Raw genomic sequence first — 26,698 nt, 5'->3', positions numbered from 1 at the left:
CTCTATCCAGGAATATACAAGAGGTGCTATATCATTAACTCAACATTTTAAGAATTGTTTTCAGCTGTATAGTACTTAAGACTAGTAGCTACAAAGAACTCCTTGTAATTCCACGAACTGGGCATATTCTCTTGCCTGTGGGCCTTTGCACATGGGACACAAACTTCTTAAAACAACTGTGATTCCACATCTTGTATCCTTATTTGCCAACCAACCACTGCTGCTGCATAAGGTGTCCCATTCTCTGACTTCCCAAGACTGCATGGGGTGGCAGGGTGCGGTGGCTCACGCCTGTAATCCTAGCACTCTGGGAGGCTGAGGTGGGCAGATTGCTGAAGGTCAGGAGTTTGAAACCTGCCTGAGCAAGAGCAAGACCCCGTCTCTACTATAAATAGAAAGAAATTAATTGGCCAACTAATATATATAGAAAAAAAATTAGCCGGGCATGGTGGCTCATGCCTGTAGTCCCAGCTACTTGGGAGGCTGAGGCAGTAGGATTGCTTGAGCCCAGGAGTTTGAGGTTGCTGTGAGCTAGGCTGACACTATGGCACTCATTCTAACCTGGGCAACAAAGCAAGACTCTGTCTCAAAAAAAAAAAAAAATGGCCGCATGGTATGACCCTGTTTGTGTTGCCATGTCACCACACTGTCACTGCTACCATAGAACTTTTTATATAATCATGAAATTGAAATTGCCCGTTTACTTTTGTCTGGCTCCTCTTGTTCTCAGTGCTTGGTCTTCTTCATCATCTTTTCTTTAGTTTCTTTTTATTTTATTTTATTTTTTTATCTCAAATTCTGTGGGTACAAATATTGTTAGGGTTACATATCTTGCCCCTCCCCCTCCCTGCTCTGCCAGAGCTTCAAGCGTGTTCTCTAAGTCGTGTGCCCTGCACCCACCATGAAAGTGCGTACTCTTCCCCTTCTTCCCCCTTCCACCTGTTCACCTCCCATTAACAAATTTTTTTTTAGACATATTGGTTACAGTGTGTTTCTTTGCCTCTCCCTAAAAAGGGATAGAGGTAATCCTTTCCCCCCTATAATGCTCATCACATCCTTAAGATGTGGGTCTCCCCCCAGATCCCTGTTGAACACTACAATTTTTTGAGCACCATAGTTTTAGTCTGTCAGTACCAATTTGATGGCAAGTAGATGTGTAGCCCATTTTCCAGGTCTTGTGTTGTCTCCCTTTGTATTAGGCTTAAGCTTAATCCAAGATAGCATAAATGGTGCTAATTCACTATCGTTTCTAAGAATTGAGTAATATTCCATTGTGAGTATATACCACATTTTAGTTATCCATTCATGAATTGATGGGCACTTGGGTAGTTTCCATGACTGTGCAATGAGTGCAATAGTGAATTGTGCTGCCATAAACATTCGGGTGCTGATGTCTTTATAATAGAGTGACTTATGTTCTTTTGGATAGATGCCCAACCATGCTATTGCTGGGTCGAATGGTATTTCTATTTCTAGTTGTTTGAGATATCTCCAAATTCTTTTCCACAAAGGTTGCACTAATTGGCAGTCCCACCAGCAGTGTAAGAGTGTTCCTGTCTCTCTGCATCCTCACCAGCATTTGTTGTTTTGGGATTTCTTGATACAGGCCATTCGCACTGGGGTTAGGTGATATCTCATTGTGCTTTTGATTTGCATTTCTCTAATGATTAGCGATGTTGAACATTTTTTTATGTGTTTTCAGGCCATTATTCTGTCTTCTTTGGAGAAGTTTCTGTTCATTTCCATTGCCCATTTCTTGATGGGGTTGTTTGATTTTTTCTTATTTATTCTTTTAAGTTCTAGATAGATTCTTGTTATTAGACCTTTATCAGAAGTGTAGAGAGTGAATATTTTCTCCGATTCTGTGGGTTGTCTATTTGCTCTAATGATCGTTTCCTTGGCAGTACAGAAACTTTTTAATTTGATCAGATGCCATTTGTTTATTTTTGCTGTGGTGGTGATTGCCTTGGGGTTCTTCCTCATAAATTCTTTGCCTAGATCAATATCTGATAGGGTTTTCCCAACATCTTCTTCGAGGATTCTTAAAGTTTCATGCCTTAGGTTTAGGTCTGTTATCCATCTTGAGTGAATTTTTGTGAGGGGTGAGAGGTTGGGGTCCTGATTTGCTCTTCTGCATATTGCTAACCAGTTTTCCCAGCACCATTTATTGAAGAGAGAATCTTTTACCCATAGTATATTTTTGTCTGCTTTATCAAATATTAGGTTACTGTATACAGATGGTTTGATCTCTAGAATCTCAGGTCTATTCCAGATATTGATGTTTCTGTTCTTGTGCCAGTACCAGACAGCTTTTACTATTATTGCCTTATAGTACAGCTTGAAGTCAGGAAGACTGATCCCTCCCAGTTTGTTCTTTTTACTTGAGATTGCTTTGGCTATGTGTGGTTTTCTCTGGTTCCATACAAAGTGAAGGATTATTTTTTCTAGATCTGTAAAGAAAGCTGGTGACATTTTCATGGGAATTGCATTCATTCTGTAGATCATCTTAGGTAATATTGACATTTTAATAATATTGATTCTTCCAAGCCATGAGCATGGTGGATTTTTCCATCTCTTTAAATCATCTGCAATTTCTTTTTTTAGTGTTTCATAGTTCTCCTTGTATAAATCTTTCATATCTCTCATTAGATGTACTCCTAGATATTTAATTTTCTTTGGAGTTATAGTAAAGGGTATTGTGTTTTTGATTTGAGTTTCTGCTTGATAGTTTTTGGCATATATGAATGCTTCTGATTTGTGTATATTGATTTTATACCCTGAAACTTTACCAAATTCATTTATCAGATCTAGGAGTCTCTTGGATGAGTCCATGGGTTTTTTTAGATATAATATCATATCATCAGTGAAGAGTGAGAATTTGATCTCATCTGACCCCTTGGATGACCTTTATACCTCTCTCATGCCTGATTGCTATAGCTAAGACTTTGAGTACTATGTTGAATAGGAGGGGAGAAAGTGGGCATCCTTGTCTAGTTCCGGTTCGAAGGGGGAATGATTTAAATTTTTCCCCATGTAGAATGATGTTAGCCATTGGTTTGTCATAAATAGATTTGATAAATTTAAGGTATGGGCCGTCTATGCCTATTTTGTTAAGGGTGTTTTATCATAAAGGTATGTTGGACTTTATCAAATGCTTTTTCTGCATCTATTGACAGACTCATATGGTCTTTGTTCTTGACTTTATTGATAAAGTGGATTGCATTTATAGACTTGTGTATGTTGAACCAGCATTGCATGCCAGGAATAAACCCCACTTGGTCATGGTGAATTATTTTTTTTATGTGCTGCTGAATTCTATTTGCTAAAATTTTGTTTAAGATTTTTGCAGCTATATTCATGAGGGATATTGGTCTGTAATTTTCTTTTTTTTGTTGCATCCTTTCCTGGCTTTGGTATCAAGGTGATATTGGCTTCATAGAATGAGGTAGGAAGAATACCATCCTTCTCAATGGTGTGGAATAGTTTCTGTAGTATAGGTTTGAGTATATCCTTGAATGTTTGGTAGAACTCTGGGGTGTAGCTATCTGGCCGGGACTTTTCCATTTGGGCAGGTTTTTAATTACTGCTTCAATTTCTGAGCTTGTGATTGGTCTGTTCAGGAACTCATTTTCCTCTTGGGTGAACTTAGGGAGGTTGTGTGATTACAGGAATCTGTCCATTTCGTCTTTGTGCTGCAGTTTTTCAGCATATAGATTTCTATAGTAGTCAAACATAATGTTTTGTATTTCTGTGGAGTCTGTTGTGATCTCTCCTTTTTCATTTCTTATTGAGGTTATTACAGTCCTTTCCCTTTGAGTTCTTGTCAGCCTAGCCAGAGGGCTGTCAATTTTGTTGATCTTTTCGAAAAACCAGCTTCTGGTTTTGTTGATCTTCCATATAATTCTCTTATTCTCCATTTCATTTTGTTGAGCTTCGATCTTAGATATTTCTTTTCTTCTGCTAGGATTAGAATTGGTTTGCTCTTCTTTTTCCAATTCCTTGAGTCTATTCATTAGGTTGTCGGTGTCTAATCTTTCTGTTTTTTGGATGTGAGCATTTATTGCTATTAGTTTTCCTCTCAGATATGCTTTTGCTGTATCCCAAAGGTTTTGGTAAGATGTGGCTCCATTGTCGTTTTGTTTGAAGAAATTCTTGATTTCCCTCTGAATTTCTTCCTTGACCCAATAGTCATTCAATAGTAGGTTGTTTAGTTTCCATGACTTAGTGATGTGGTATGTATTTCTGTTAGAGTTGAACTCTAATTCTATACCACTATGGTCAGAGAAGACACAAGGTGTTATTTTTATTTTCTTGAATTTTTTGAGCTCTGCTTTGTGGCCTAGTATGTGATCAATTTTTGAGAAGGATCCATGGCTGCTGAGAAGAATGTAAATTCAACTTTATTTGGGTGAAATGTTCTGTATAGACCTGTCAGAACTTTTTGTTCAAAATCTTTGTTTAGGTCCCTTATTTCTTTACTTAATTTCTGTTTGGAGGATCTATCCAGTTCATTTAGTGGTGTATTGAAGTCCTCTGCTACTAGGGCAGCATTGTTTAGGGTGGTATTTAGCTCTGGTAAGGTTTGCTTTATGTAATTGGGTGCTCCTGCATTGGGAGCATAAATATTAAGAATTGTTAGGTCTTCTTGTTGGATCATCCCTTACACCATTATTAAGTGGCCTTCTTTATCCTTTTTAACTTTTGTTAATTTAAAACTAATGTTGTCTGCAAATAATATAGTAACCCCTGCTTTCTTTTGACTTCCATTTGCTTGGATGATACTTTTCCATGACTTGATCTTCAGCCAGGAGGCATCTTTAAGGTTTAGGTGTGTTTCCTGTAGACAGAAAATACTAGACTTTTGGAATTTTATCCACTCTGCCAGCCTATGTCTCTTCAGAGGACAGTTTAAACCATTTACATTTATTGTGAGGATTGAAATTGGAGGAAGATTTCCGTTCATATTGATGGGTGAACTCCTGTTGCTTTGACTTAGGGCTTGAGTCATCATGAAGTTCAAGATCTAGACTTTAATTCTTTGAGGATTTCATTTTGAGGAGTGTCTATAGCCCTGTTCACTGTGGAAGGCAGGTCTGAGAATTTCCTGTAGTGCTGGTCTGGTCTTTGCATAGTCCTTCAGTGATTGCTTGTCTGAGAAGGATTTTATTTCACCCTCATAGATGAAACTTAATTTTTCCGGATAAAGAATTCTAGGTTGGGCTTTGTTCTGTTTTAGAAGATTAAGGTTAGGCACCCATTCCCTCCTGGCTTGTAAGGTTTCAGATGAGAAGTCTGCGGTTAGTCTGATAGGCTTTCCTTTGTAGGTTATTTGTTGTTTACGCCTTGCTGTACGGAGGATTGCTTCTTTCACATTTACTTTGGTCAGCTTAATAACCACATGACGAGGAGATTGCCTATTCGCATTGTGTCTCCAAGGAGTTCTGTGCGCTTCTTGAATTTGGATATCCTAATTTCTAGTTAGGCCCAGAATATTTTCCTCCAGTATGCCGTATAGTAAGTTTTCCAACCCTTGTGAATGTTCCTCTTCCCCTTCTGGAATGCCAGTCATTCTGAGATTGGACTATTTTACATAATCCCATACTTCCTGTAAGCTTTGATCTTGTCTCTTGTTTCTGTGCACACTTTCTTCGTCTGATTTGTTTAGCGTATAGGTATAATCTTCAAGCTCTGAGATTCTTTCCTCAGCATGATCTATCCTCTTTTTGAGGCTTTCCACTATGTTATGGAGTTCCTTGAATGTTTCCTTCATTGCTAGAATTTCTGCTTGGTTTCTCTGAATTACTTCTATATCTTTGGAGAATTTTTTATTAATTTCCTGGCTTGTTCTTGTGGTTTCTCTATGTTGGGATTCTATTTTCTCTTTGATTCCATTGAGCTTTCTAACAATCCATATTTGGAATTCTTCCTCTGTTAGTTTAATTGTATCATGTAAGTTGGTGTCAGTTGGTGGAGGATGAGTATTTTCTTTTGGAGGTGACTTTTCTCTCTGATCTTTCATCCTTCCTGATGTTTTTTGCTTGTTATTCCTCATCTAGTTACTTTGTTGAGGACCAGAGGTGCTGGGAGTCTATTATAAGCTGTGTACTTGGGTTCCAAAGGAATGATCCTTGGAAGACCTGGGGAGGATGTGTTCTGGACATGTATTGTCTCTCCCAAGGGTTCTTTGAGTCCTCAGGAATAGCAGTTTCCTTCACTTCTTTGCCTTGCTAAGACAGGCTCTACTCTCTGGGCACAGAATGCCAACCACTGAGTGCAGCAAGATACCACTCAGGTTCAATTTGTGAGATAGCTGCAGAACAAAGTACCCCTCTCAACTTTCCACCTTTATAAATTCAGCTTTCAAGGCCACCTGCCCAGTTAGGGCAGAGGGGAAGATTGAGTTGACTACCAGGCCAGCCCTCTGCAGTGTTTTTATGCTAAGGAGCAGCTCGGTGGAGCTGGAAAGCAGCTGATGGGTTTGGACCCTCTCCCACTTGCTTCTGCTCCAGCAGAGCACTGGGGGCTCAACAAGTTGCCTTCTCCAGAGGCCTGAACAGATCAGCCAGTTTAGGGTAGAAGAGGTGCTAGAGAAACACTTGAGCACTGCCCCCCTCAGCGTCTCCAAGCTTCGGGGCATTGTGGCGGTGCTAGGAAGTGGCTGCAGTGTTTGTACCCTTTCTTCTCCTGCTACTGGTTCAGTGGGGTTCTGGCGGTTCAGAGAGGTGCCTTCTCCAGCCGCTTGAGGAGTTTGTCTGGTTTAGGGTAGTAGAGATGCCTGGAAAACTCCTCCAGCATGGTCTTCCACAGCTTCTTCAAGCCGTCTGGGTAGGGTAGTGGGGCGGGGGAGTGGGCACAGAGCTGGGTCCTTCTCCCTACCCACTACTTCTTCAGTGGCTCTGTGGGCTCGATAGGCTGCCCTCTCCTGAAGCAGGAACAGTTCAGCTGGTTTGGGGCACTGGGAAAGTGCAGAGAATGTCTCCCACGCAGCTCTCACAGAGTCTCCAAGCCGGGGGGGGGGCTGGGAGGCAGAGCAGGGGAGTGGGCACAGAGCTGGGCCCTTCTCCCTACTCACTACTTTCAGTGGCACTGTGGGCTCAATAGGCTGTCCTCTCCTGGAGTAAGAACAGTTCAGCTGGTTTGGGGCAGTGGGAAAGCAAGGAGAACGTCTCTCGCGTGTGCCTCTGGACAGAGTCTCCAAGCCGCAGGGGCTGGGCGGCGGGGCTAAGGAGCAGGTGCTGGGTTCAGACCCTTCCTGCACTCCCCAGTGCTTCAGCAGGGCGCTGTGTAGAATTCAAAATGCTGCCTGTTTCAGACTCACCTCCAAACCCCTCATCTACCCACGTTGCCATCAACTTCAGGAAGTTCCCTGCCTGCGTGGGTGTGGGGACCAGTGGGGAAGGGATCGTCTCCGTGTGTGGGGGAGAAGGGATGCCTCCTCCCCCCAGCCCGTGGGGTGGCTGACATGCGGGCGTGCTCCCTCCCCACTATATTTCTGACTCCCCGAGTTTTGTGAAAGAATTTCGGTTCACCTTTAATTGTTGTCCACAATTTCCGTATCCAGTGTCTCTTTGCAGTCCTGCAAATCTGCTCCAGAGTAGGTGCAGATGCCCTGCGTGTGGTCATCTGTCCTCTTCACCCCTCACCCCAAGAGCTGAGAGTCAAGAGGTCAGTCCTATTCCGCCATTTTTCTGGACTCCTTTCTTTAGTTTCAAACACAAAACCCACCACATAAACACCAGGTATGGGTTCATTAAATACACAAGCTGCCCTCTGATAGGGCCCAAATTGACCACATTCTAACCATTTTCACGGATCTCTAGGACTTTCAAAATAAAGAACGCAATTAGGAACAAGTGCATAAGGGATTCACTGAATCAGAAAAGACACGAGCAATTGTCTGAGTCTGCTGCCCTTTTCCCTTGAATGGATGGGACAACCCATGGGCTCTGTGTTTCTCCAGCTTCTCACCCATAACTACCCACAAATGAAGTCACCACTATTTCTCCCTGCACAATTACTGTGCTTACAATGATAAAGAAAGTGCCAGAGTCATGCAAAAATCTCATTTCTGCCTTAGTTCTTCTATTCACTCAGGCTACTACTGATGCAATAAAACAATGCTCTGTATATGAGGATCAAAATCTCACTGAAAATGATACCCACAGGCTGACAGAGCGGAAGAATCTGTACATTGTCCAAACAGCCATCATATAGCAACACTATGATTACTTCATTACCTTTTCCTTCCCTCTAAGGTCCTATAAGCACAGCTCTGCTTATCAGGGTTTCAAAGCAATGCTTAGTTGCCTCTCAGGTTCCCAAACCAAAACCAAGGACTGAGAAGCATCTCACAACTGAGCCCACAAAAGTCCACTGGTATCCTTCAGAGGAATGCTCTGAATACTGCACACCTCGATGGTCTGGGAACAATTAATGAGGGGGCAAGAGAAAATTGGACTTCCCCATCAAATCTTCCCAACATATGACCACCAATGGGAGTAGGAAACAGTCAACCACAAAAGATGCACCAAATTATAGCTGTTGATAAATTAGGGAGGGAGCAGGATTGAGCTTAAGGACAAAAAAGCAGAGAAAATGATTCTCCACCCACTCTGATATTCAGGCATAAGTTGTCATCTGTTGAAATAAAGTTTATATACATCCAAAATAAGGCTCCAGGCAAAAGACCTCTCACATTCTAGAAAATCAACAAATAATTGGTGTATTATTGAAAGTGTAACAGATCTATTTCCAACATCTTCTAAAACATATTGGAGAAAGGCAGGTTCACATCTTTGGTTGCACATGGTATTTAGTTACGGTAAGAAGTGACCTCCTTATCCATTTCTAGATTCCTTTCCCCATTCTCAAGGACTTTTTGTATAGCCTATCTCACCAGTGCTGCCTTCTGTGAGCCTGAACTTGAAGAGCCCTCACAGGATTTATTTCTTAAGGAAACATTAGTGTTGGAGAACTTAGGGTTGGCAACTTGTTAAAAATACACTAATTTGCAGTCCCACCAACAGTGTTGGAGTGTTCCTGTCTCTCCACATCCTTGCCAGCTTTTGTTGTTTTGGGATTTCTTGATACAAGCCATTCTCACTGGTGTTAGATGGTATATCATTGTGGTTTTGATTTGCATTTCTCTGATGATTAGAGATGTTGAGCACTTTTTTTTTTTTTTTTTTTTTGAGACAGAGTCTCACTTTGTTGTCCAGGCTAGAGTGAGTGCCGTGGCGTCAGCCTAGCACACAGCAACCTCAAACTCCTGGGCTCAAGCGATCCTGCCTCAGCCTCCTGAGTAGCTGGGACTACAGGCATGCGCCACCATGCCCGGCTAATTTTTTATATATATATCAGTTGGCCAATTAATTTCTTTCTATTTATAGTAGAGACGGGGTCTCGCTCTTGCTCAGGCTGGTTTTGAACTCCTGACCTGGAGCAATCCGCCCGCCTCGGCCTCCCAAGAGCTAGGATTACAGGCGTGAGCCACAGCGCCCGGCCTTGAGCACTTTTTATATGTTTGCAGGCCATTATTCTGTTTTCTTTGGAGAAATTTCTGTTCATTTCCATTGCCCATTTCTTGATGGGATTGTTTGATTTTTTTCTTGTTTATTCTTTTAAGTTCTAGATAGATTCTTGTTATTAGACCTTTATCAGAAGTGTAGAGAGCAAATATTTTCTCCCACTCTGTGGATTGTCTATTTCCTCTAATGATGGTTTCCTTAGCTGTGCAGAAACTTTTTAACTTGATGAGATCCCATTTGTTTATTTTTGATGCAGCGGTTATTGCCTTGGGGCTCTTCATCAAAAATTCTTTGCCTGGACCAATGTCTAATAGGGTTTTCCCAACGTTTTCTTCTAGGATTCTTAAAGTTTCATGCCTTAGGTTTAAGTCTGTTATCCATCTTGAGTGAATTTTTGTGAGAGCTGAGAAATAGGGATCCTGTTTCAATCTTCTGCATGTAGCTAACCAGTTTTCCCAGCACCATTTATTGAAGAGGGATTCTTTTCACCATTGTATATTTTTGTCTGCTTTATCAAATATTAGGTTGCCATATACTGATGGTTTCATCTTTGGTATCCTAGATCTATTCCGGATATCGATGCTTCTGTTCTTGTGCTAATTCCAGGCTGATTTAAGTATTATTGCTTTATAGTAAAGCTTGAAGTCAGGAAGACTGGACTACAAATTAGTGCAATCTCTGTGGAAAAGAATTTGGAGATACCCCAAACAGCTAGATATAGAAATACCATTCGACTCAGAAATAGCATTGTTGGGCATCTACCCAATAGAGTATAAGACATTCTACTATAAAGACATCTGCACCTGAATGTTTATGGCAGCACAATTCACTATCGTAAGATCATGGAAACAACTCAAGTGTCCTTCAATTCATGAGTGGATAATTAAAATTTGATATATGCTCACAATGGAATACTACTCAATTCTAAGAAATGACAGTGAGCTAGCACTGTTTATGCTGCCCTGCATTAAGCTTAAGCCCATTATCAAAAGTGAGGTGACACAAGATCAAGAAAATGGGCTCCACATCTACTCACCATCAAATTGGTACTGACTGATTAAAACTATGGTGCTCAAATGGTGATAGTGCCCACCAGGGTTTGAGGGAGAGGGAGATACACATCTTAGGGTTGTGGTGAGCATTGTGGGGGGGGGGGGAGGGAATACCTCTAACCCTTCCTAGGGAAAGGCAAAGATATACAATGAAACCCAAAGGTCAAAAAAAGAAAAAAAAAACACAAACTTTTATCCGGTGGTGGCCAGTAGGAGAGGGGAGGAGGGGAAGAATTTATATTTACAAAATAGGTGTGATGCGCACCACCTGGGGGTAGGACACACTTGATGTTTTGGTAAGGCATGGAGCAGGGGGACAAATGGCAGGGGCAATATATGTAACCCTAACAATATTTGTACCCCCATAATTTGATAAAATAAAATAAAAATACAAAGAAAAATAGAGTATATCTCTCTCCAAAAATACTAGAAATAGCTGAAGGAAACAGGAAGGCTGAGGGGACAGTGTTGTATGGTGTCCTTTGACCTCCTCAGTCTCAAATTAAATCAAGACATACACACATTGGCATTGAAAATAGATAGGAAGTAAGAATAGCTAAGCAATGTGCCTGCATCCTGAGTTGGTCCTTGTCTGTGAAGTAATGACTCACTCCAGGTGAACACAGAGAAGTTCTGTGAAAGGTTTCCTGTTCTTCAAGTTAGATCAAGGGCAGGCTCCTCTCTGGTGTGAGGGAAGTGGGGCAGTAGCTCCAATCCACAGGATGGGATGTGCCAGGTCTGTGAGGAGCTACTGGGGATGCCATATCTTATATCATGTTCATAAAAGGGAACTGGGAGCTGTTCACTTCTAAACAATCACATAGTTTACATCCCATGACCTCACCTTTGTGTCAATTAGCAAAACATTTGTTCATATATGGAAAAGAATGCTTCTGGTGCTAAATTGCTAAAATGTAAACCGATCATTTCCGATTAGGACAATTCACACACTCATTGAACACCACATGCATCTACATTAAGTGCCTCTCATTTCAGTCCCAACCAAAGGGTAATTCCACATAGTGTTTCCTGTTCGACATACCTTAATATAAATAACGGTACAGAAATGAACACTACTGTGTGACAGATGTTGTGTAAAGTCATTGTTTATTAAATACCTAAAAATAAATGTGCAATGGATTGCAATGCTAAATACCTAGAAGAAAATGATTCTTAAAATATGTGATTTTATTTTTCAAGTGAAAAATTAATTTATTTGTGTGTATATCTTTTTCCAGGATAATAACATATTTCAGAATATGAAAAAATCACACTACTCAGAAAAGTACTAAAATAAAAATAACCTTTAATTACATCAATGAACTAAAAATACTGTTCATTTTAGAAAATAGAAACAAACGAATAAAAAAACAGAAGCTAGAGGAGGCAAGATGGCAGTTGGGAAACACCACAAGCCAGAGCATCTCTGCAAGAAGGAGAAATTTTAGATGAAAGAGAAAAAAACAAACACAGGGACAAACATTGGTTGAGGGTTGGAAGGAAGGGTGCCTAAACCTATAGGAGAATCCACAAGAAGAGGTTGCAGAACTGGAAGGAGAAAGGCATTGGCAGGGCTTAAACCCGGAGAGGCTTGGAGACCAGTGAGAAGGGTAGGTTGAGTGGTTAAAAATCTCCTTCCTTGCATCTCGACTGATGGTGAGCTCCAGACCTGCTGGAGAGACCTGCTGACAACAGCCCAGAGACTGCTGCCACCAGCGAGCAGAGAGCTTCTTGTGGACAGGGCACGAGGCTCCCAGCAACCTCAGGGTGCCTCCACACCCAGAGATCTAAGCCAGTCAGCAGGGGATATATTGTTTCTCTACCTGTTAGGTGCCTTTGTCCCCCCTGGAGGGACCTCAACTCCTCAGGGTCCGTCTTATTCATCCCCACACAGACATTTTCCAACTCCAGCCCAGACTGCAGGAACTATAGGGGTCCAGTGGGTCCTGGGAGATCTGGGTGACCACAGAGTCCAGTCATTTTGAGCAGACTGCCTCTTGGAGAGAGGATTGGATGCTGACAGTGTGCACAGTCCGTCCTCCACCTAGTCCTTTATTCTCCACATCCATTCCCCATCCACTGCTGCTGAGAGAGATAATTTAGCCACCACCCAAAGGCATCCACAAGGAATGGAACTCGGACCTTTCCTTTGGGGTCCTGCAGTGGACTGAGGGGTGCTTGGACTGTGAACTCCCTACCCTCTGGCCCTTCCTGGTGTTGGTGGTCAAGGTAAATGGCAAAAATTTGGCTTGAATTTAACAATATCTTCCAAATGTATATCTCTTGACTTGTTCAGCTGTAAATACTACAGCTAAAACACTGCATGAACAATCAAATGACTAAAGAGTAGACTCCTGAGTTCCAACTATAATACATTTTCTTGTGTCAGTAATAAAATCAGATCAAGTTAGGAAAAATGTTAAAGTTTATTGTCATACACTGGGGCCCCATTCTCACTCTCTAGAAACAAAACAATGCCCAGCCTAAAATCTTATTCCCTGCAAAACTAAGTTTTGTATACGAAGGAGAAATCAAGACATTTTCAGATAAGCAAAAACTGAGGGAATTCACCAAGACAAGACCAGCCCTTCAAGAAGTACTCAAAACAGTGTTACCCACAGATCAGCAAAATAAACACTCACCAATGTAAATCTACTCAAAGCTAAAGATTAAAGCCCAGATACTACAATGGCTCAAGAGAGAAAACAAAGCAACAAAGCTCAACCCAACATAATGAACAGAAATCAGCCCCACCTATCAGTTATCTCAATAAATGTGAATGGCTTGAACTCCCCACTCAAGAGACATAGGCTGGCCAAATTGATAATAAACACAAGCCAAGAATCTGCTGCCTTCAGGAAATACATCTAACCTGCAAGGATAGAATTAGACTAAAGGTAAAGGGGTGGAGAACAATATTTCAAGCAAACGGAAGCCAAAAGAAAGCTGGCGTGCTGGTGCTGATTACAGATAACTTAGTTTTTAAATCAACAAAAGTAATAAAAGACAAAGAAGGTCACTATATAATGGTGAAGGGTACAGTCCAACAAGAGGACATAACAATTCTAAATATATATGTACCCAACCTTGGTGCACCCAGATTCATAAATCAAAACCTACTGGATCTAAACAAATGGATACACAATAACACCATAATAGTCAGAGACTTTAACACCCCACTGGCAGCACAGGACAGATCCTCCAAACAGAAAATCAACAAAGAAATAATGGACTTAAACAGAACCCTAGAACAAATGGGCCTGACTGACATTTACAGGACATTCTACCCCCAAACCACTTAATATACATTCTTCTCATTAGCTCATGGGTCATTCTCTAAGATTGACCATATCTGAGGACACAAAGCATGTATCAAACAATTTTAAAAAATAGAAATTATACCATGTATCCTTTCAGACCACAATGGAATAAATATAGAAATCCATCCTAACATGAATCCTCATTTCTACATAAAGTCATGGAAACTAAACAACCTTCTGCTGAATGATCACTTCATAAATGAGGAAATCAAGATGGAAATCAAAAGATTCTATGAACTAAACGACAAAGGTGACACAAGTTACCAAATCCTGTGGGACACAGCTAAAGCAGTCCTGAGAGGAAAGTTATTTCCATAAATGCCTATATTCTAAAGTCAAAAAGATCACAAATAGACAACCTCAAAGAGCTGGAAAAAGAAGAACAGACCAACCCCAAACCCAGCAGAAGTGAAATCATTAAGATCAAATCAGAACTAAATGAAATGGACAACAGGGAAACTATACGGAAGATTAATAAAACAAAAAGTTGGTTCTTTGAAAAAATAAACAAAATTGACACACCATTGGCTAGACTAACGAAAAGCAGAAAAGAAAAATCTCTAATAAGCTCCATCAAGAACAATAAAGGAGAAATTACAACTGATGCCACGGAGATACAAGATATAATTTATGAATACTACAAAAACCTCTATGCACACAAAATGGAAAATGTGGAGGAAATGGACAATTTCTTGGAAACACACAGCCTCCCTAGGCTCAACCAGGAAGAAATAGAATTCCTAAACAGACCAATTTCAAGTACTGAAATTGAAACAGCAATAAAAAAAATTCCTAAAAAGAAAAGTCCTGGATCAGATGATTTCACACCCGAATTTTACCACACCTACAAAGAAGAACTGGTGCCTATCCTGCAGAAATTATTCCACAACATCGAGAAAGATGGAATTCTCCCAACACATTTTATGAAGCGAATATAACCCTGATACGAAAACCAGGAAAGGATGCAACAAAAAAAGAAAACTACAGACCAATATCCCTTATGAATATAGATGCAAAAATTCTCAACAAAATCCTAGCCAATTGAATCCAGGTGCTTGTCAAGAAAATAATTCATCACAACTAAGTGGGCTTCATCCCAAGGATGCAGGGATGGTTCAACATACACAAATCTATAAATGTAATTCACCATATAAACAGAAGCAAAAACAAAGACCATATGATCCTCTCAATAGATGCAGAGAAAGCATTTGACAAAATTCAACGCCCTTTTATGATAAGAACGCTCAACAAAATAGGCATTGACAGGGCTTACCTAAAAATGATACAAGCCATATATGACAAACCCACAGCCAATATCATACTGAATGGGGAAAAATTGAAAGCATTCCCACTTAGACTGGAACAAGACAAGGTTGTCCACTATCTCCACTTCTGTTCAACATAGTGCTGGAAGTCCTCACTACAGCAATCAGAAAAGAGAGTGGAATTAAGAGCATCCAAATGGGAGCAGAAGAGATCAAACTCTCACTCTTTGCTGATGACATGATATTATAATTAGAAAACCCCAAGGATTCAACCATGACACTCCTTGATCTGATACATGAATTTGATAAAGTCTCAGGATACAAAATCAATACACAGAAATCAGAGGCATTCATATACTCCAACAACAGTAAAAGTGAGAACCAAAGTAAAGACTCAATTCCCTTCAAAATAGCAACAAAGAAAATAAGGTACCTTGGAATATATTAACTAAGGAGGTAAAAGACCTCTACAGGGAGAACTATGAAACACTGAGGAAGGAAATAGCAGAGGATGTAAACAGATGGAAGAATATACCTTGCTTGTGGGTCAGCAGAATCAACATTGTTAAAATGTCTATAGTACCCAAAGTGACCTACAGAGTCAACACAATCCCTATCAAAATACCATCATCATTTTTCACAGATATAGAAAAAATAATTTTACTCTTCATATGGAACCAGAGAAGACCCTGTATAGCAAAATCAATCCTAGGCAATAAAAACAAAATAGGAGGTATCAATTTACCAGACTTCAAACTATACTACAAGGCTATAGTCATCAAAACAGCTTAGGATTGGCATGAGAACAGGGACATTGACCAGTGGAACAGAAGAGAGAACCCAGATATAAAACCATCCTCATATAGACAACTAATCTTAGACAGAGCAGAGAAAAACATACTCTGGGGAAAAGAATCCTTATTCAATAAATAGTGGTGGGAAAACTGGATAGCCACATGTAGAAGACTGAAACAAGATGCACACCTTTCACCTCTGACAAAAATCAACTCATACTGGGTAACAGACTTGAACCTTAGGTGTGAAACTATTAGAATTCTAGAGGAAAATGTTGGAAATACTCTTCTAGACATTGGCCTAGGCAAAGAATTTATGAAGAAGACCCCGAAGGCAATCACAACAGCAACAAAAATAAACAAATTGGACCTGATCAAATTAAAAACCTTCGGCACAGCCAAAGAACCTGTCAAGAGAGCAAACAGACAACCCACAGAATGGGAGAAAATTTTCGCAAGCTACGCATCTGATAAAGGGCTGATAACTAGAATCTATTTAGAACTCAGGAAAATCAGCAAGGAAAAATCAGACAACCCTATCAAAAATGGGCAAAGGACATGAACAGAAACTTCTCAAAAGAAGACAGAATAATGGCCAACAAACATATGAAAAAATGCTCAACATCTCTAATCATCAGGGAAATGCAAATCAAAACTACAATGAGATATCACTTAACTCCCTTTATGAAAAAGTCCCCAAACAACGAATGCTGGTGTGGATGAGGAGAGAGAGAGGAACACTCCTACCCTGCTGGTGGGACTGCAAACTAGTTCAACCTCTGTGGAAAGCAATATGGAGATACCTCAAAGCGATACAAGTAGATCTATCATTTGATCCAGCAGTTCCACTACTGAGCATCTACCCAAAAGATCAAAAGTCACTTTATGAAAAAGACACCTGCACTCGAATGTTTATAGCAGCACAATTCACAATTGCAAAGCTATGGAAACAACCCATGTGCCCATCAATTCATGAGTGAATTAATAAAATGTGGTATACGTATACCATGGAGTACTTCTCAGCTTTACGAAACAATGGTGATATAGCACCTCTTATATATTCCTGGATAGAGCTGGAACCCATTCTACTAAGTGAAGTATCTCAAGAATGGAAAAACCAGCACCACATGTACTCACCAGCAAATTGGTATTAACGGACCAACACCTAAGTGGACATATAGGAGTAACATTTATCGGGTGTTGGGAGGGGAGGAGGGGGGAGGAGGGGATGGGTATATACAACCACAACGAGTAAGATGTGCTACATTTGGGTGATGGACACTCTTGAAGCTCTTACTCGAAGGGGAGGGGGCATGGGCAATATATGTAACCTTAACACTTGTACCCCCATAATACGCTAAAATAAAAAACAGTTTATTGTCATACAGAGTAGAGACCATGAATGATCCCAGTGACTTCAAGCAGTAGAAGCTCTTCTTACAACAATTACAGCACAGTTTATAAAGCACAGAGGAAGAAGTGTTTGGACTTTTTGAGATTGGCTATTATACATGTAAACATCATTTTTGGGGGGCAAGTAGAACTGTTTGTTTGTTTAGAGTTGATTGGTTTCGTTTCACTGAATCAAGCTGACAAACATGTGTCCTCATTTCAGCAAAACCAGAATGACTTAAGTTTTGTATGCATGGATATGAACAGATGGTACTAGGTTATATCTAAACAGTGGCCTCCAGTTTTATTTTTCTTTACCTCTAGATTGACCCTAAGATTGACTTGTGGCTCTTTGCCCTGGCTGTGCTTCTGAGCAGCACCTTTGTCTGCAACACTATGAACACCATCAACCACCAGGCCCTGGAGCAGCTGCAGTATCCTTACAGGAACGAATCTGCCATGTTTTATTTAATAATATAAATTAATGATGATTGAGACTGTCTCCTTGTCTGTGGGTGGTTGTCACTCAGTGTCATGTATTAGGAGGGAAGATGGGGTAGAAGGCCATGTGCAAAAGGAATTGTCATGAAACCTGTTTCTAAGTGAGATCTGGATATGGTGGTTTAGGGTGCTGCTCCTTCCTTACCTAAGATGCCAGCTACGTGACTGAGCTAAGAGAGCTATTCAGGGCCAAATCCTGCCCAGGACCTGATGAAATACAGAACTCCACTGAGTTTGTAGTTTCTTTCCAGTCTTTGTTTAGATTGTATGGGATTTCATCCTGGTGCTGGAATTAGATGGACATCCAATCACAGAAGATGAGTACCTGGAAAATGCCTTGAAGCTGGTTCCAGGTATCAGACAATGACCTCAGTAGGGAATGTTCAGTAAGAGAGTGAAATCAGTTAAACCCTGTTAATCAACACTTGAACAAAAATGTTTCTGAAACTGTGTTGAAGCCCATGCTAATGGTGATTGGTGACAAGTGACCATGTTTTAGTGGTTATGATTACGTGAACATCTCTCCAATGGCAGGGGTTGAAATTTGCTTAGGAAATTTAGGGCCCAATACCTTACCAAATGATTTTAGAGCAATGAGTGCCATGAAAAAGTATTTTGGTTACAATAGTGCTGATACTTCCTAAGGCTCACATACTCTGAGACTCAATCAGTGACCCTTCTGTTCTATTTCAAGAAACATAATTCATTAGATAGAAAAGTAGTAAATGAATACTCACACAGAAGGTATTTGACCTGATTCCTAAAACATATTTCACACCCTATATTTTACTAATGCCTGTATAGTTACATCCTTCAAAGACAGAATTTTATACTTTTATACACTAAATGGACCAGTAATAACATTTCTATATCCTTCCAGTAATGCTGCCAAAAAATCCTTCATTTTACTTTCCTTGCAATATCAACCTCTGAATTCTGCATCCATACCCATTGTGTCATTCTTTCAATATTATAAATTTATTACATAGATCAGATATAGGAGAGTGACTACCTAGTGACAGAGAGAAAAATATTTATTTTTTTCAATAATTTATTCAGCCTTTCACACACATATTTTGAACAACCAGTATATGTTGCAGAATCCCTCTGCAAGACACTGTCAAGTCTAGTATAAACTTGTTAGAGAAGTGCTGAGGTCTCCTAGTTTCCTTTAGGTAACTATAGTATTCAGAGGGTTTTACTAAAAGAATTCCTAACCACATTCATACTGTGTAATTTTTCTTTTTGTTCTGAAGAAAGGTTTTTCTGTACTCACCTGGCTATTTTCTGTCTCTTTCTGACATTTTCCCCAACAGCATCATGTCCATGTTTCTAGCATATTTTATTTTTAAGCATACATTTCATTTCTGACATGCGGATAGTAAAATTTTAAAACATACATTATGCTTTGTAAAACAAGCCAGACAAAGAAAGAAAAATAACTTCACTTTTATATGGAATCCAAAAAATCACATAGAAACAGAAAGTAGAATGGTGGTTACCAGGGGCAGGATGAGGGAGGAAATTCAGAGGTCCTTGTCGAAGTGTACAAACTTGCAGTTTCATGGCATGAGTAGGTCTAGAGACCTAACGCACTGTAAAAGGAACATAGTTTATAATATTGTGCTATATTAGATGTTAGTATTTGCAGATGAAGTACACTGTACATTCTCTTACCACAAAAGAGAAAAAATGTAACTATGAAAGGTTATAAATATATAATTTACATACTTACAGTAAAAATTTCACTGTGAGTTTGGATATCAAAACACTATATTATGTACTATTAGAATATATAATTTAAAAAGCAAACTGTACTTCTTATTATATTTTAGTTAATCGATAATTCAACAAACATTTAATATACAGTCAATCTTCCAGATATCATCCATGGCTGAGAAAGCCACTTATAATTTATTCACCTGTGTTGGATGCCTTCCCTTCCTCTCCAGAAGCCCCTCCTTGACTCGGCTCTGTGCAGATATGTATTTCCCATTCCTCGTGTAGATTAGCATTAGATTGATTGCTTGCTTGTATAAAAGGGGATTCACAGGGAAACAGGAGACTACAGTGATAGAAGGAATCCTGGGAATGAAAATCACTGGCCTTGCCTGAAAGCTGTTTTTCAATTGACACGGAAAATGTAGGGGGCTGGGACTTGGCCGCTTGCCACCTCCCTGTTCCTCCGCATTGCTCGGGCCAGTGTTGTGCAGGGCCAGTCGGAGGGCACGTTGCTGGGGCAGGCCCAGGCAGCAGGGAGCATCCCCCACCCCTGCCTGCTTCCAGCCACAGTTGCTTGCGTGATCCTGATTGGCTAAGCTTGTTGCTGATTGGATGTTAAAGATTGATGCTGATTGGATGTTAAAGCCTGTAGTTGATTGGACACTTTTTGAGCCCTACCAAGGGTATAAAAGCAGGAGGAGAACAAGGAAGGGGGGCAGAAGACCGGAAGACGGGAATTGAGCTGTGACACTAAGTTTGCTGAGCCTGCCAGAGGAATAAAGGCAGTTTTCTGACTCTTCATGTGTTGCTGGGATCTTTCCCCTGTCAAGAGCTGTAACACTAGCTGTACACGTTGCTGCAACACTATATTCACTCTTTTCAACTTCTGCATGGAAGAATCCCCAAATCCACAGTTTTAACATGCTTAGAGAGTGTATCAACCATTTCTTTCCAAAACAGAAGTGCTTTTTCTTTGCCCAAAAGGTGACCAAAAAACTCTTAAAACATACTGAGAAAGTGCCAGAATACCGGCTAGATTCTAATTTTCAGAAACACTAAAAAAAAAAAATTCTGTTTATATATCTTCACCCATGCAAAGACCAAGAACCTAAGAGAGGGAAACATTGTCACTAGAAAGCGTGAGTCTCTTTCCCTATGTGGGTGTTTATTGATTTTTTTTTTTTTTTTACAAAGGGACTCACAAATGACATAATTGACTTTACCTGTCTAATACATACCTTTTAAATTTTACTGAAATAGGAAAGTGTTTTTTAGGAAACTCTTAAATATATTGCTAGTGATTGGCAATTATTTTTGTAATGTGATGAATTGGAGAGCAATAAGAGAAAGGGAATAGAAACAATAGTGATGTTACTATAAAAAGGTGGATTCATAAACAACAGTAGTAGTTGTAGTGATACTAGAAGCAAAAGAAGGAGGAGTTCACGTTAAGGAACGTTAACGTGAAGGAGTTCACGTTAAATAGAAATTGTGATTTTTTAGAATGCTGTTGTACAATACTTGTAAAATAATGAGTGAAACTTTTCCTTTTGTCCCCCAAATTTCATAACTCCTTCAGGGCTGGGGACCCTGGTGGTGACCTAGGTGGATGCCATCAGCAATGGAGCAGTGCCTTGAGTGGAGAATGCAGTGACTACGCTGGCCCTGACTGAAAACTCGGCAGCTGTGCAGAGGGCGGCCGACCACTACAGCCCGCAGATGGCCCAGCGAGTGGGGCTCCCCACGGACACGCTGCAGGAGCTGCTGGACGTACACATGGCCTGTGAGAGGGAAGCCCTTGCGGTCTCCAGGGAGCACTCCTTCAAGGATGATGAGCGGGAGTTCCACAAACAGCTCATGGTACTTTTAGTATTTATCCTTCCTGATTCCATTTCTTCTGAATGATGCCTAAAGTCCATCTCTGTGACCCCATGTTTCATCTCCTTACCATGTCGAGGTATTCTTGTGAATAAAAGGGCTCTGTGTGCTACAGATAACGCTTTTCTAAGACATGGTCCCTTTATGTTCTATTGCCCCAGAATATATGATCACGAGCTTAGCAACTTAACACGCATTATTAGCTCACAGCCCTGTAGGTCAGAAGTCCTTATCAGCGTGTCTGGGCACTCTGCTTAGGGTACCACAAGCTGAAAAGGAGGTGTGGAACAGCCTTAGTTTTCATATGGAGGCTCTGGAGGAACACTCTCCGTCTTGCAGCCAGCACTGGTACATCAAATTTTCTGTTTCTGATCTCTCCGAGTCCCTCCTCTGAAGTCAGCCAGAGGAAACTGCCTCACAGGTATCTTGTGATTAGCTAATGTTCAACAGGGTACCCCAAATTTCTTAAAATCAACCTGTGCTGCATAACATAATCTAATCCCAGGATTATATCCATCATATTCACAGGCTCAGGAACTATACAGCGTGTGGACACCAAGGGGTGAGAAATCTTCTATGATATCTCAATTCTCTTTACCATAGGCACCTTTACTGAAAGTACCTTTCAGTCTGTCTGGGACTGACATAAAAGGGAAAAATTATCTTAATTCCTAATGATAAAACCCAGATGGATTCTAATGTGTAAGTAAAAACAAAATAATTTTTTTTCCCTAAATCCTCACATATTCAAATCTTCATTGAAAGAATGCAAAGCGGGTTCATACTCTGTTCAGAATACATTTAACTCATTACTGGGGAATAAATTTGCTATATATATATATATATGTTTATCCATACCAATCTATGTTTTCAGAGGAAATTTTACTTCCAATAAGAATACAACTTTCTATTGCTCAGAGTTGGACATTGAGACCCTAATAATCCTACTATAACTAAAAGAATAATACATTTCATGTTGTATCACCTCATAATTTGGCAGACATTGGCACTAATCCCAGAGGAATGAAGTGACTTTTCACAGATCACACAGAGAAAGAATCAGAAGACATACCACATGCCAGTCTGCCCTGAGGCCATGAGACTTCTTTTGAAGGATCACAGTTGGATCTTCCCTTCTAACATCATCTCTCTGTTGGATTTCCCTATATTTCCCTGGCAGGTAACCATAGAGAAAAAGAAGGAAGAATTCTTACTGTGGAATGAAGAAGCATCTCTCAAATATTGCCGAGCTTAAACGTCTTTCAGAGTCCCTGATGGAAAGCATTTCCAGAGGAACGTTCTCTGTTCCTGGAGGGCACAAGCTCTACTTAGAAGCAAAGAAAGAGGTTGAAGGGGACTATGAGCTAGGGCCCGGGAAAGGAGCTACGGTGAGGAGTAAGGGGACAGGGCATGGCCACCCGAGTATGGTCAGAGGGTCTTTGTTGCCCCTCCTGAAAATCTAAGACCACAGCATCATCTGTGGAGAGAAAGCAGAACATAGCAATATCTTTACATTTTTAGGTTCTGCATCCACAATTACTTAGACACTATAAATAAACCAGAAATATTTCTTCCCAAAGAGGATTTAGAATCAGGAATTCAAGTGAAACATTTCTTTTATTTATCAAATAGTGTGGTAGGTATTTTTTGTGCTAAGTACAGAGGACACATTATGAAAGAAAGAACTGTGTCTTCAGGAAGCTTATGATCTCACCTGAGATGGACAAAGTATTAGTCAATTGGCTATGGTGTTATTATGGTTATCATACTGGTATGTGCTGATGGTAATGATGATGGTGAGGAGCATAATGGCTCACATATGTGGAGCATTCACGTCCTGTACCACGTACACTTTTAGGTTATTTGTTGGATGATCAATTTAATTCTCATAATAATATCAATTAGGTATTACTGCCTTCCCTTTATGCAGTTGAGTAATGTAATATGTAGTGAAGCTAATAAGATGCCTAAGATGACACAGCTAGCAAGTGGTAGAGCTGATAGGGCTGATTGATGTACTTCGCAGCCATCAGACACTCAGAACTCTCTCTTTTGAGGAAACATTGTACTATATCAACTTACATTGCTACCAGCCATATCCAAAGTTTCTCTTTTCTGCACAGCCTTGCCAACAATTGTTATCTTTTGAGTTTTATAATGGTCATTCTAGCAGATAATATCTAATTGTGCTTTTGATTTCCATTTCTCTGATGCTTAGGGATGTTGAAGATGTTTTCACTTAGGCGTTGGCAATTGAAATATCTTCTTTTGAGAAATACCGATTAAGGTACTTTGCCCCTTTTTTAACTGGGTTATTTTGGTGTTTCTGTTTGTTTGTTTGTTTTTGTTTTTGGTATTGTTTTGTATGAGTTTCCTATATATGGCAGATAGTAGCCAATTATCAGATATATGTTTGCAGGCATTTTCTCCTGTTCTGTATGTTACTTTTTAATCTTGTTGATCATTTCCTTTGCTGTGCAGAAACTTTGAGTTTGATGCAGTCCCACTTTACTTTTGCATTTGGTTGCCTGTGTTTTTAGTGTCAAATTCAAAAAAATCATTGCCAAAACTAATGTCAAGGAGCTGTTCTCCTGTGTTTTGTTTTAGGAGTTTTATGATTTCTGGTCTTATGTTTAAACCTTTCATCCATTTGTAGTTTATTTTTGTATATGATATAAGGGTCCAATTCATTCTTTTGGATATTCGGTTTTCCCTGTGTCATTTATCAAAGACACTCTCCTTTCCACGTGGTATATTTTTGGCACATTTTTTGAAAATTATTTTACCCTATATGAGTTAGTTTGTTTCCTGGATTTCCATTCTGTGGTACTGGGCTACTTGTGTGTTTTATGCCAGTGATATGTTCATTATTACTACAGCTTTGTAGCAGACTTTAAAATCAGGTAATATGCTGATGACTTTGTTTTTGTTGATCAAGAATGATATGGCCACTCATGACTTTTTGTGGTTCTGTACAAATTCTAGTATTGTTTTTCTTATTTCTGTGACAAATCTCATTGGAATATTCATAGGGATTGCATTAAATCTGTAGGTGTCTTTGGGTAGTATGGATATTTTAAATAATATTAATTCTTCCAATCGATGAACACTGAATATCTCTCCTTTTATTTTATATCCTCCCAATTTCTTCCATCAGTGTTTTATAGATTTCACATTAGAGTTCTTTCATCTCCTTGGTTAAATTTATTTCTAAGTATCTTGCTCTTTTTGATGCTATTGTAAATGTTCATTTTCTTAATTTTGGGGAAGATAGTATTTTGTTAGTGTATAGAAATGCAACTATTTTTGTACAATAATTTTTTATCATTCAACTTTACTGAGTTTATATATTATTACTTCAACTTTACTGAATTGGCTCATTATTCTTAGCAGCTATTGGTGGACTTCTGGCTATGCTTCCAAAGGAAATTCAATCACTATCTTGAAGGAATCTTTGTATTCTCATATTTATTATAGCATTATTCACAATAGCCATGCTATGGAAACAATCTAAGTGTGTATTCACAAATAAATATGCAAAAAAGATGTATATATTATACAATATAATGAAATATTATTCGGCCTTAAAAAGAAGGAAATCCTTCATCCCAGGGATGCAGGGATGGTTCAACATACGTAAATCTATAAATGCAATTCACCACATAAACAGAAGCAAAAACAAAGACCACATCATTCTTTCAATAGATGCAGAAAAAGCTTTTGACAAAATTCAACACCCTTTCATGATACAAACACTTAAGAAAATCGGCATAGAAGGGACATACCTAAAAATGATACAAGCCATATATGACAGACCCATAGCCAACATCATACTGAATGGGGAAAAATTGAAATCATTCCCACTTACAACTGGAACCAGACAAGGCTGCCCACTGTCTCCACTTCTGTTCAACATAGTGCTGGAAGTCTTGGCTACAGCAATCAGATAGGAAAATGGAATCAAAGGTATCCAAATAGGGGCAGAAGTGATCAAACTTTCACTGTTTGCTGATGATATGATATTGTATCTAGAAAACCCCAAAGATTCAACCAAGAAACTCCTGGAACTGATCAATGAATTTAATAAAGTCTCAGGATACAAAATCAATACACAGAAATCAGAGGCATTCATATACGCCAACAACAATCTAATAGAGAACCAAATCAAAGACTCAATTCCCTTCACAATAGCAACAAAGAAATTAAAGTACCTAGGAATATACTTAACCAAGGACGTAAAAGACCTCTACAGGAAGAACTATGAAACACTGAGGAAGGAAATAGCAGAGGATGTAAACAGATGGAAATCCATACCATGCTCGTGGATCGGCAGACTCAATATCATCAAAATGTCTATACTACCCAAACTGATCTACAGATTCAATGCTATACCTATTAAAATCCCATCAGCATTCTTCACAGATATAGAAAAAATAATTTTACGCTTCGTATGGAACCAAAGAATACCCCGAATATCAAGAGCAATTCTAGGCAACAAAAACAAAATGGGAGGCATTAATATGCCAGATATCAAACTATACTACAAAGCTGTAGTAATTAAAACAATATGGTATTGGCACAAAAACAGGAATATTGACCAGTGGAACAGATGTGAGAATCCTGATATAAAACCATCCTCATATAGCCATGTAATCTTTGACAAAGCAGACAAAAATATATGCTGGGGAAAAGAATCTCTTTTCAATAAATGGTGCTGGGAAAACTGGATAGCCACCTGTAGAAGGCTAAAACAGGACCCACACCTTTCACCTCTCACAAAAATCAACTCACGCTGGATAACAGACTTAAACCTAAGGTATGAAACTATTAGAACTCTAGAGGAAAAAGTTGGAAACACTTTCCTAGACATCGGCCTGAGCAAAGAGTTTATGAAGAAGTCCCCAAAGACAATCACAGCAGCAACAAAAATAAATAAATGGGACATGATCAAACTACAAAGCTTCTGCACAGCCAAAGAAATAGTCATGAAAGTAAACAGACAACCTACAGAATGGGAGAAAATTTTTGCATCCTATGCATCCGATAAGGGACTGATAACTAGAATATACTTAGAACTCACGAAAATCAGGAAGAAAAAATCAAATAACCCCATTAAAAAGTGGGCAAAGGACTTGAACAGAAACTTTTCTAAAGAAGACAGAAGAATGGCCAACAAACATATGAAAAAATGCTCCACATCTCTAATCATCAGGGAAATGCAAATCAAGACCACAATGAGCTATCACT

At 39.6% G+C, this 26,698-nt stretch overlaps 1 pseudogene; it reads left to right on the top strand.

The window, feature by feature from the left end:
- The first annotated feature begins 5,398 nt into the window (after positions 1 to 5,398).
- LOC105862719 (guanylate-binding protein 4-like) lies at positions 5,399 to 21,486 on the top strand (annotated as a pseudogene).
- The last annotated feature ends 5,212 nt before the right edge of the window (positions 21,487 to 26,698 follow it).

The sequence above is a fragment of the Microcebus murinus genome, chromosome 2, assembly GCF_040939455.1.
Source record: "Microcebus murinus isolate Inina chromosome 2, M.murinus_Inina_mat1.0, whole genome shotgun sequence".
NCBI classification, from domain to species: domain Eukaryota; kingdom Metazoa; phylum Chordata; class Mammalia; order Primates; family Cheirogaleidae; genus Microcebus; species Microcebus murinus.
The sequence above is the reverse complement of the archived record's forward strand: the minus strand, read 5'-3'. Positions and strand labels throughout refer to the sequence as shown.